Raw genomic sequence first — 12276 nt, forward strand, 5'->3', positions numbered from 1 at the left:
TCGGCTCATCAGCCGAAATTAATTGTAGACGCTAGCCAAAATATACAAAAACATATACACTGATTATGTATATTATATGTATATAATATGTATACTTATGCTTAATATACAAAATCTATACATTTGCTGGCTATTTTGTAAATTATATCACCGAAAGACATTGGACTGTAATTATATTAAGATGATTTGTATAGCAACCAAAGATGATATTCCTTTTAGGTATTGAATTAATCTAGTTACTAACTTTGCATGGTTACCAGTAATTTTCAGGAATCCCAAGAATGGTTAGAGCATCCTGCTGAAGATTTTTGTAGAACTTCTTGAACATAACATGTTTGTACAGGTATTCTTGTTGCAAGTGTTTTAGCATTCTACTTTCCTCGATTAGTTCTGAAAAACTTCAGATCTTAACACAAATGCCTGAACATGACTATCTGTTTTATACAGTTTGTGACGCCGCTGCTTGGAAAGATAGGTATCGCGTGGAAATAGAATCTATTTTGGCTCTTTTTGGTGCGTTCATTATGTTATTACTACAACACCAGTTGGTTGCTACTTTTTAAGTGTTGTCGCACCTAATGTCATCCTATATATAATCTTCCAGTGGCTTTTTTTTTCATGTTCTTTCCTGTGGTTGTTGATTGAGTTTTACAGCTATGGCATGCACAATACTTCCTAATTGCATCTAAAAGAGAGCTACTAACTATTTTATGGGTAGCTAAACAATTTTATTTACCAAAGTGAGATATGTACAGCTCAAAAGCAAAATTCCTACTTAGATCCTGGACTTCGATACATTACTAGAAATAAAGGTTTTTTCCATCAACATTCAGCGATAAATTTGTGGCAAAACATAATTTTCCCACCTTATTCCCACCGAACCAGCTCACTGGAAAAACGCATAGTGGGAAACAGGTTCCATTGAAATGCTGGGAAATTTTATAATTTTTCCGCTACTATTTAGGTTTTTCCCACCGAAAATAATCACTGAACATTTTTCAGTGGAAAATCAGTGGGAAAATATAATTTTTTTAGTAGTGATATAGTCTGAAGTTTCAGGCCAAACTAAGCAGGTACATTAGCTATCAACTACTGACTACAGAAGTATTAAGGGAAAGAATTTAAGGTCTCGAAGTCTTAAGTGCAAACTTCAGCTTCAATAATCCTCTAAATTGCACCTCTCTTGAATGATCAGCCTTGTAAGTATAGAAGATGTCCTTTGTTTTTTTTTTTTTTTTTTTTTTTGGAAGACCCTCAAGTTCCTTTCTTGGCATAGCTGATAAACACCAGCTGCTACTGTTGCTCTATACACCTCCGCCTGAGTAGATTTTCCTCTCATATTAGCCGCAATCCATGCCAGTTTTTCATTCCATCCAGAAGGTTGTCTTGCTATACCTTGCCACCTCATTAGAGTCGCGCAAATAGAATATTAATTTTTCATTCAAAAGTTGTTCTTTTTCAATCGTAGTAGGGAGAGTTTGATTCTCAATAGATTCCATACTTAATGTGCCATTTGTATGTTTTCCAACGACATTAGTACTTCGGTCGCAATGTTTCTTATATTAAACAAGTCGTTAGCAAGCTATCATTGTTGAGCCATGTAATTCCGTCATCACCTGTAATCTCTTTTTCTGGCTTATTTTCACTAGTAAGGTGATGTTCCAATCCAATGCTTTGGATCAGAGGTTCTATTTTAGAACGCCAAAGTAAGAAGTGTCTAGTTTCATTGAGAAGAGACAAGTGCACTGGTGCAAAGTTTGGAGAGAGAGGGATGGTTCTTTGCGCTTGTTGGTTGGAATTGGCCATGAGATTTTTGCTTGTTCCAATCTGTTGTGGCAGCTCTCATGCCATAAATAGAAGGAATTTAACAGCTTAAAATATCATTCGTTCGTGTTTGTTTGACATTCAAGATGTCAATATATACACAAGAATTGGAGAATAAGTAAGGCAAGAAAAGTAAATTACCAGTTTCAAAAAACAAACAAATAAATAAATAAATAAAGTAAGGCAAGAAAAGTAATTTCAAAAAAAAAAAAAAAAAAAAAAAAAAGGTAAGGCAAGAAAAGTAATTTCCAAGGTAAGACCAACGGCTATAATAGAGAATATTGAAGGAGATCTTGGAATGGTTTGAATTGGTCTTAAGAATATTGAATGCACAATCCCTCTTCCAAATATATTTATACGATTGCTTGGTTTCCTTCTTGGCTTCACTCAGAATCTTGATTTCAGCTTCTTTCTTTAGTTGTAATATTCCTTAGTTGGCATATTCAACTTCTTTCCTTTTCACAACGTAAAAATTTATGAATATTTTAACTTTAAAATAAATTAAGCTCCAATTTAATTAAATCCGCAAATTAGTCACATTGTCTCATGGCAAACACAAAATTTTCAACACAATGTAACTCCACAGAGGTTCGTAGATGGAAACTTGTTAAAATTTGATTAATACTAGCCCTAGTTCTATATGGACATGGAAACAAGCAACCCTTGGATAATTCTAGTCAGATCACTGTTTAACAAGTTATAAAAAAACATAAATTCTATACTAAATTAATTATTTCAACAAAATACTACCAAAAAAAAGTTATTTAACGATGAATCTTCCTCAAGATATTTTAGTCGAAATTCTCTCTAGGGTTTCTGCCAAGTCTCTTCTTCGTTTTAGGTGTGTTTCCAACTGGCTTAATTGTTTAATATGTGATGTTCAATTCCAGAACAAACACCTCAAACATGCCCTGCGTTGTACTACTAGTAATTCAGAATCTATAAGACTGCTCGCTATAATTGATGTGAGGTTGAGAAGATAATCAAGTCAATTCCTACTCAAAAGCGGAAAGAAATAAAAGGAAACTTTTTTTCTTTGTTGGTTTTCAAGTGTTATTGAGATTTAGATCCTTTCTAGGAAAGGATTAGACCTAGTAGTATAAATACATGCTCGCTAGGATTTATTAAGTAGGAAAATGAGAACATAGAACCTAAGAGTATTCAATCTTGTAACTTACTTTCTCTCTTGATATTCATAAAAGTGTCGGTCGTTCTCCATGGACTAGGATCACATCCATCCGAACCACGTTAATTAGTGTGTTTTTATTGTTTCCACGCTAACAATTGGTATCAGAGCCTACAAACGAGGAGACTATGGCATCTATGAAGTTTGGGGTAGCGAATTTTGAAGGGCGAATTAATAACTTCAACTTCTGGAAGATCAAGATCATGGCGTTGTTATGGAGAGAAGGATCAGTCTATGCTTTGGATGACTCGTATCCCGAGAATTGAAAGAGGCCGAGAAGCAGAAGATTGAGATGGATTCGTTTAGCGCAATTCAATTATCCTTATCAGACAGCGTGTTATGTGAAGTCAGTACCGAGAAAACAGTTGCAAGTTTGTGGAAGAAATTTGAAGATCTCTACCAGAAGAAATCCGTAAGAACTAGAATGTTGTTAAGGCAGCGTTTACACACCTTCAAGATGAAGGTAGGTACAACTTTACAAGATCATCTTGATGCTTTTAATAAATTGGCTATGGATCTTACTCATGCTGATATTAAAGTGGGAGATGAAGAACTAGCGTGCACTCTACTGTTTTCATTATCACCAGCGTACAAAGACGTAGTTAATTCAATGATGTACAGTAAGGAGGTGGTCACGTTACAGATGGTACGACATTTATTGAATTCGGATGAATTAAGAAACCATATCAACAATGGTGAGAAAGAGGACCATGGTGAGGGTTTGATGGTTAAAGGTCGCTCGAGCCAAAAAGAGAGAGGCAAATCAGTAGCTAGGTTAAAGACTAGGAAAAGGGTGAGTAGGAAGGATGCTGAATGTTGGGGTTGTCATCAAAAGGGTCACTTTGAGAGGGATTTCCCGAATAAGAAGATTTATAAAACAACAGCCAGTGCATCTACGGTTCAGGTAGCTCAGACATCTGAAGAAGATTATGTGCTAACTGCTTCAACAGATGACACATAAGTGGATTTTAGATTCAGCTTGTACCTTTCACATGTTCTTCTGAAAAGATTGGTTTACTAGCTACGAGTAGACGAGTGGGATTGTACTTATGGGTAACGATGCAGTATGTGAAATAGCAGGCATTGGTTTAGCCTGTATACGGTGTCATGATGGCATCATAAGAACATTGTCTATGTTTGACATGTTCATGATATGAAAAAGAATCTGATCTCTCTTAGTACTCTTGATAAGCTCGGATATAAACATACAGGCGAAGGTGGAATCTGCAAGGTGACCAAGGGTTCTCTGGTCATGTTAAAGGCCAAACTGGAGGGTGGTCTTTATGTACTTATGTGCAGCACCATTCTAGGTACTGCGAATGCTGCAACCTTATAGTTATCGAATGATGACAAGGCTAAGATGTGGCATATGAGATTAGGTCACATGAGCGAGAGGGGGTTGGAAATTTCGAGCAATCGAAACCTTTTGAAAGGTGAGAAGATTAGAACCCTTGATTTTTATGAGCATTGTGTCCTTGGACAGTAGAAACGGGTCAGCTTTAGGATGGGCAAGCACAAAAGCGAACGGGTACTTGACTACATTCATTCAGATTTATGGGGTCCATCTCAGGTTCCATCCAAGGGTGTAAAGAGGTATCTTCTTACTTTCATTGATGATTTTTCATGTAAGGTTTGGGTATACTTCTTAAAGGCTAAAAGTGATGTCTTTGAGAATTTCAAAAACTGGAAGACATTAATTGAAAATCAGTGTGACAGAGAGATTAAGTGTCTTCGAACAGATAATGGCTTGGAGTTCTGCAATGAAGAGTTTGTGACAATTTCTACAAGATTCATGGTGTATTGAGACATAGAACTGTTAGGCATACACCACAATAGAATGGAGTAGCTGAAAGGATGAACCGCACTCTTCTTGAGAAAGTACGATGTATGCTCTCTAATGCCAGAGTGCCTAAGGAGCTCTTGGTGGAAGTAGTAAATATTGCTTATTGTGTTGTTAATCATTCTCCAGCGATGGCGATTAACTTTAAAACTCCAAATGAGGTATGGTCAGGTAAACCGTCTAATTACTCGTACTTAAGAATCTTTGGATGTCCCGCATATTATCATGTAAGTGATGGAAAACTAGAACTTAGAGCTCAAAAAGGTTCATTTATGGGATATGTTAAAGGGCTAAAAGAATATAGAATATAGAGTTTAGATCCTCTTAAGTTTGTAATCAGTAGAGATGTTACTTTTGATGAGGCCTCTATGCTTGATTCTGGAAAGACTTTTATTGAGTTTGCAGGACAGAAAGTTCTTACAATAGAAACGGTAGAGGAAAATGTGAAACTCACCGAGCAAGAGCATCAAGTGACTCAGGTGGAGTCAGATAATGAAAAAGCTCACACAGTAGTACCTAAAAGTGAACCATACAGTATAGCTACTGGAAGGGACAAACGAACTCCGAAGCCTAATCCAAAATATTATCCTCAGCCTTCGCAAGCTAATCTTGTGGCTTATGCATTAGCTATGCCGAGGAGAAAATAAAGGATCTGGAACCCTCAAGCTATGCAAATGCTATTATGTGTGGTGAAGCTGATCAATGACGTTTAGCCATGACCGAAGAGATAGAGTTTTTACACAAGAACCAGACATGGGATTTGGTGAGTCTACTAAAGGGGAAGAGAACTGTTGGTTGCAAATGGGTCTTTAGAAAAAAGGATGGCATTCCGGGTGTAGAAGATGCTAGATACAAAGCGAGATTAGTTGCTAAGGGATTTTTTTAGAAGGAGGGAATCGACTACAATGAGATTTTCTCACCAGTCGTAAAGCATAGCTCAATTCGTTTATTACTATCTTTGGTTGCCTATTATGACTTGAAGCTTCATTAGCTTGATGTCCAGACTGTATTCTTACATGGTGAACTTGAAGAGGTGAGCTTCATGAATCAGCCCGACGGTTTCCTTATTGAAGGAAAAGAAGACCAGGTTTGTTAATTGAAGAAATCTTTGTATGGTTTGAAACAGTCACCACGACAGTGGTACAAGAGATTTGATGCATTCATGATTACTAAAGGTTTCTCGAGAAGTGCATTTGATAGGCCGTGTGTATCACATGACGATTATCTGTAATTCAAATATTTATTTATTGTTATATATTGATGGTATGCTTATTGCCGCTAATAGTATGACAGGATAAATGATTTAAGAAGCTAAGTAAGGAGTTTGACATGAAAAATTTAGGTGAAGCTAAAAAAATCCTTGGAATGGAGATTCACAGAAAGAACGGTGAGGTATATCTCTCACAGAAAAAGTATATTGAGAAGGTAGTTCAGAGGTTTGGCATGAATAAATGTAAACCCGTTACTTTATCGTTAGCACAACATTCAAGCTTTCTTCTTTGATGGCACCGCAATCAAAGGAATGTTGACACCCAATTTTGTCCCTCCTTTATTCCAATTTATTTCCTCGGGCTTTTAAATTAATTAAATCTAAATATTTTATTTTCACTATCATTTCTACTACTATCATTACTTTCGTTTTCATTATTCTACTACCAATATTAATAGTATTACTTTATCACAATTTTTAAAATGGTTCGTCATCATTTTATTTTCAGATTTTTGTACTCGTTAAAGTAATTATACTTTATTAAACCTTTACTTTCTACGTACTAATTATTAATTGTTTTCATTGTACTAGATATTAAATTGAAAGCCCAAGAAAGAATTAAAATTAAAAAGAAAGGCCAACAATTTTCAGCCAACTAATATGCCCAAAACATAAGCCCAAACGGATCCTTAACGGACCGGCCCACACCACGTTACCGACCCGACCCGGTCTAGCCCATTTCCTTTAACAAAAAAAACCTAATCCCTCTTTCATTCTTCGGTAGCAGCCTTCTCTCTCTCTCTCTCTCTCTCTTCTCTCTCTACTGCCTACTCCATTTTTAGCCAAGTTCGGTTCCTTTAGCCGATTACGGACCTTGCCACTCCATTTACATACAAGTTCTTCTCTCTCTTACCTTGAACGATCAAGTCAACACAAGACGACGAAGATTTTCTTTCTTTATCCGAAAAGGTGGGATACAAAGCGAGAGGTTTTCGATTCAACGGATCGTTTTGGATTCGTTTTCAAAATTCAACTAGAAATCGAACTTCAAATCCCGCCTAAAATTCGAGCAAAAACCCTAGCCTTAGCCTATAAATACATGGCTAAAATACTCAGCCGGAGGAGGTTTTTTTTTGGGTCATGAAATCCTAGGTTTGTTGGTCTGGATTTTCTTTAAAATCAATACTTCTGTGAAATATAATTAGGAGACTGAAATTATCATCGAAAATATAGCCTCGTTCTAAGAACGACCACACGTTACTCCATTTTTATTCTCCGCTTTGAAACTCTAGTTACTTTAATCGGGTCGGGTTCGTTCGAGTTCGAGCTAGATTCGAGACCATCGACACCACATTCGTTCACCGCACACACAAAAGGTAAACCCAATCTCTTTATTCGTCCTTTCCTCCATTTGAAAGTGTGGCACAAAAATGGAATATGTGAAATAAACGATGAGGAGACATGACTACTGCCTTTAGTTTGGTTAACTTGGAATTCTGTTCTTGTCATGTTTGAATCACGTTGTCGAAATGTTATGAGAAGGTTTTGCTTATGTGATTTGTATTCTGGAATGTTGTAAGAATCATATTCGTTTGTTTAGATTCAAGGTCATATTTCTGGTTGCGTATCGTCTAAAGTAGGAGAATTCGACAAATGTTTTGTGAGTGTTCTATATGTTCTAGAATTTTGCCGTGTGCATTATGAGATTAATTCATATTCCCTTCGTGTATTTATTGGTCAAAACCTTACTCTGTGTTATGTAATAGAATAGTCTAAATTCGTGTTGCAAGCCTGTTAAGTGCGTGAGTATACTATCACCCATAAGTTGGAGATTCTGTTAAGGTTTAAGTTTCCTGTCAATCTGCTTCTCTAAATCTTTCAGTGTATCTTGTCTGATATGCCTAACTACCCATGTGTGTTTGATAGTAGCTAAGCAACGATATCACTTGGGTTAATTCAGCTTAGCTCCTTCCTTTATTGTGTGATCAGGCACTTGCTTTATTGTCAAAATATATGGTACGAACTGCTTCCCTTCTTTGGTTTTTGATCTGCTCATGCTATACATTATCATATTTTCACGAATATGTTTACGGTGGATACCCTTAAATTCCTTACGTCTATTATACTGGAAATTAGACAGACCACATAAATAAAACTATACCTCTACCGTCCCAGTTGCATCTAAAAATAGACCTTTTCCAAATAAGTGGCAATCTGTTACCATCATGTTTTGTTTTCCTTTTCTGGTTCAATTTAGTTCTGCTAATTTCAAGGCCTGTATGTTGTGCATATTGATCTTATATGTCATTGGTTTTGTTTGGTTCTCTTGACGCTGCTGGTTCTGTCTGCTACTATCCAAACTTAATTTCAAACAAGTTCTGATTCCCCTGCCTCTGTTTTAATAAGTTGCTGGTTTATTATGTTCTAACTGATTTCTCCCACCCCCATGTGTGTCTAAGGTTTCCAAGTAGCGTGAAACATTAGTTTCCTAAAGTAGCAGTTATCTTGTGACTAAAAAGGGCTATTGTAGTTTGAATTCAACCTATTTCGATAGTCTTGGACAGCCCAGTATAAGAGGATCCATATCCATTCGAGGCATCATTTTCAGTAGCTGCTCTTTTCCTTTTAAGTTGAATATTAGATTTAGAATGAGGTTGAACATCCCATCTTGTGTGGATGAACTGGAGCGTATTTGTATTTATATAGACCAGTGATAAGTCATGAAGGGCTAGTCTCAAGGGGATAGATTTAAGTCTTAAGTTACTGATTTAGAAATCACACGCTCATGGCATCTTACCTTAAATATCGTGTTCTGTCCTATATGACATAGTCCTGTTTGATCATTATGAAATAATTTATTAAACTTTGCCTGTTAAAGTGCCTAATTGAGTTTATATTTGTATGTTTAACTTTAACCCTTGATTATATACTAATCTTTTTCTTTTATTTCGTGCATGACCATCTCACACACGAGTCCGAGGGACTCGTCATCTACCGCATTCGATGTTGGGCCAAAGCCCAACGAAATCCTTCTCTCGAGTCGGTCCTACCCGCAGCCAAAATAGAAAACAAAAAAATCTGGGCTAAGCTCAATAAACGGTGACAGGCCGCAGCAGTCCAAGAAAGTGGGCTGAGCCCATTTCATTATATCCACTCCTCCATCTTATTTTATATTCATTTTTGTGTGCATTTAATGTGTATGTATGTCTAACATTCTTTTGTTTTGTTAATTTGGATAAACCTTAGCGACATTAAGGATTTTAGTTTAGTAAATGGGTAGGGAGAACTAACAATTATTTCTATAGGTTTTATTCCTTTTATGATAAACTATTTATAGCATCTAATATTTATGTATTTACTTGGAATAACTAATTTACAAATAGCATATATATATATTTTGAGTCAATAGAATCATGTCATATCTTAAATTTTCAAAACGTTATTAATACACAAATATGAATTCAAGGACCTTTTTTTATAAACCATTTCTTCAAGATTTGTCAAATTATGCATATTTTTAAACTAACACAATTAAAGAGAAAGAAAACTCACTTCTTTTTGAATCCTATTTATGCACCTAAACTTTTCTACATTGCTATATTCATATAATATAGTTTATCCAAAATTCAAAACTACTAAAATCTCATCTCAAAAACTATTACTTATATGCAAATCATTACATTTTTTTATTTACTTTCAATGGTATTCGAAGTTCCCTTTTTTATGCAAATGGTTACATCTACTACAAATCTTATTTTTATAACATTATTACTTTATTACATCTTACTTTAAACCTTTAGCAATACTTATAAAGTTATTTTTTCTACAATATTATATTTACATCTAGCCTAATTAAATTTAAGTCTGGTCGGATTAATCATTATTAATGGAACTTAGAGGATGCCTAATACCTTCCCTCTAGGTTAGTTGAACCCTTACTCAGGTCTTTTTGGTTTCGTAGACTTTAAAAACAAATCAACTTTAGATAATAACTTTAATTACCTTAGGTGCCCTAATTCACCCATAATAATTAGGTGGCGACTCTTAACTTTAATTAACCCTGGAATTACCGGGACGTTATAAACTATTTTGACCTTGGTTAAAATAGGGTATGACAAGGAAGAGGTGGAGTACATGTCAAAATTTACTTATTTTAGTGCAGTTGGTAGCATTATGTATGCTATGGTTTGCACTCGGCCTGATATTGCTCAAACAGTGAGTTTGCTAAGTCGATTCATGTCTAATTCAGGTAAGACTCATTGAGAAGAAATTAAGTGGATATTGAGATATCTTAAAGGTTCTTCGAATGTTGGTCTAACTTTTTGTAGGATGAGAAATGAAGGCTTCTCGGTCCTTGGTTATGTGGATTCTGATTTTGCAGGTGATCTTGATAGAAGGAGATCAACAACGGGCTATATCTTTACTCTTGCAGGTAGTGCCATAAGTTGGAAGGCAACTCTCCAGTCTATAGTTGCTTTGTCCACAACAGAAGCTGAATATATGGCAGCAACAGAAGCAGTAAAGGAGGCTATATGGTTGAAAGGTTTGGTGTCAGAATTGAGTAGGGTTCAACATGAACCAACTCTAAAATGTGATAGCCAGAGTGCTATTCACTTGATAAAAAATCAGAGATTTCATGATCGCACCAAACACATTGATATCAGATTCCATTTTATTCGTGATGTTGTTGAACAAGGCACAGTTAAGGTCTTGAAAGTTGACACAAAGGACAACGCAGTGGATATGTTGGCCAAGGTGATTCCTCTTGTCAAGTTCAGTCATTGTATGAATTTGGTAGGAGTTCGCATCAACTGATGCATCAGGATGGAGAATGACAGGGCAAGATAGAGCTACTAGTATGTACAAGGTTTCGGTTAGTGTCTCTTATTTCCTACACAGAGTTACCTCACGTAGGCTTAGAGACATTGGAATGAATGACATTCATATGGAAGCTCGAAATTCATCTCAAGGTGAAGATTGTGAAGTTGAGAAGATATTCAAGCCAATTCCTACTCAAAAGCGGAAAGAAATAAAAGGAAACTTCTTTCTTTGTTGGTTTTCGAGTGTCATTGAGATTTAGATCCTTTCTAGGAAAGGATTAGACTTAGTAGTATAAATACATGCTAGCTAGGATTTATTAAGTAGGATATAACATAGAACCTAAAAGTATTCAATCTTGTAACTTACTTTCTCCCTTGATATTAATAAAAGTGTTGGCCGTTCTCCGTGGACTAGGATCACATCAATCTGAACCACATTAATTATTGTGTTTTTATCGTTTTCCCGCTAACAATTGAGTTTGATGAACTCATAGTATCTTGCTCGTTATCCTCTGCTTATAACGATGAAATCGCCCGCTGGAACCCTAGCGATAATAATGAAAGGGAAGATTTGATATTTGTGTTTCTTCCTTGCTCACCTGTTAATGCGGTTTGTGCTGCGTGAATCTTTGTCCATCGTCTTGTTATTTTGATTGGTTTGATATACATCTTTGGAACCCTACTATCAATGAGTTAAGACGACTTCCGAATTCTTCACTTTATTTTAGTAAGGGAACATCTGAGGACAAACCTTTTTATGGGTTTGGTTACGATTCAACCGATGATGATTATGTACTTGTGTGGTTGATCACAAGATCAAATGATAAAATTACGGAGACAGGGTCTATCAAAGTTGAAGTATACTCTTTGAAAAATGATTCTTGGAGGCTTATTCAACCATTCCCTTACAATACACTTCTTAATTTCCATGAATTAAGTAATGATTTTAACTGCCAGTTTGTGAATGGTAGATTCCATTGGATGGTCCTTTGTGATAAAGGAGATTGTCCAGCTCATGATATCTCATATGTGATTGTGTCTCTAAGTTTATCAAACTATGAATACAAAGACATACCACAGCCTAACTGTCTAAAGGAGCCAAATATTTTAACACATGTACTCCTGATTACATTGATATAGTTGTTCTAGATGGTCTTCTTTGTGTCTACTGCAATTACGTTCAACGTTGTTTTGATTTGTGGGCGATGAAAGAATATGGGGTTCAACAATCTTGGACAAGGATGCTCTCTATCCCTCAAGATGATATTTTGGCATCACGTAACACTCTTAAATTGGAGTCAAATTGGTTGTTCTGGCCATTGTTCTTGTTTGAAAATGGAGATATTTTGCTCGTGTCACACGAAAATTACAAGGAGCATATTATGGTTTACAAGAA

Source organism: Lycium ferocissimum, chromosome 3 (genome assembly GCF_029784015.1).
Source record: "Lycium ferocissimum isolate CSIRO_LF1 chromosome 3, AGI_CSIRO_Lferr_CH_V1, whole genome shotgun sequence".
In the NCBI taxonomy this organism is placed as follows: Eukaryota; Viridiplantae; Streptophyta; class Magnoliopsida; order Solanales; family Solanaceae; genus Lycium; species Lycium ferocissimum.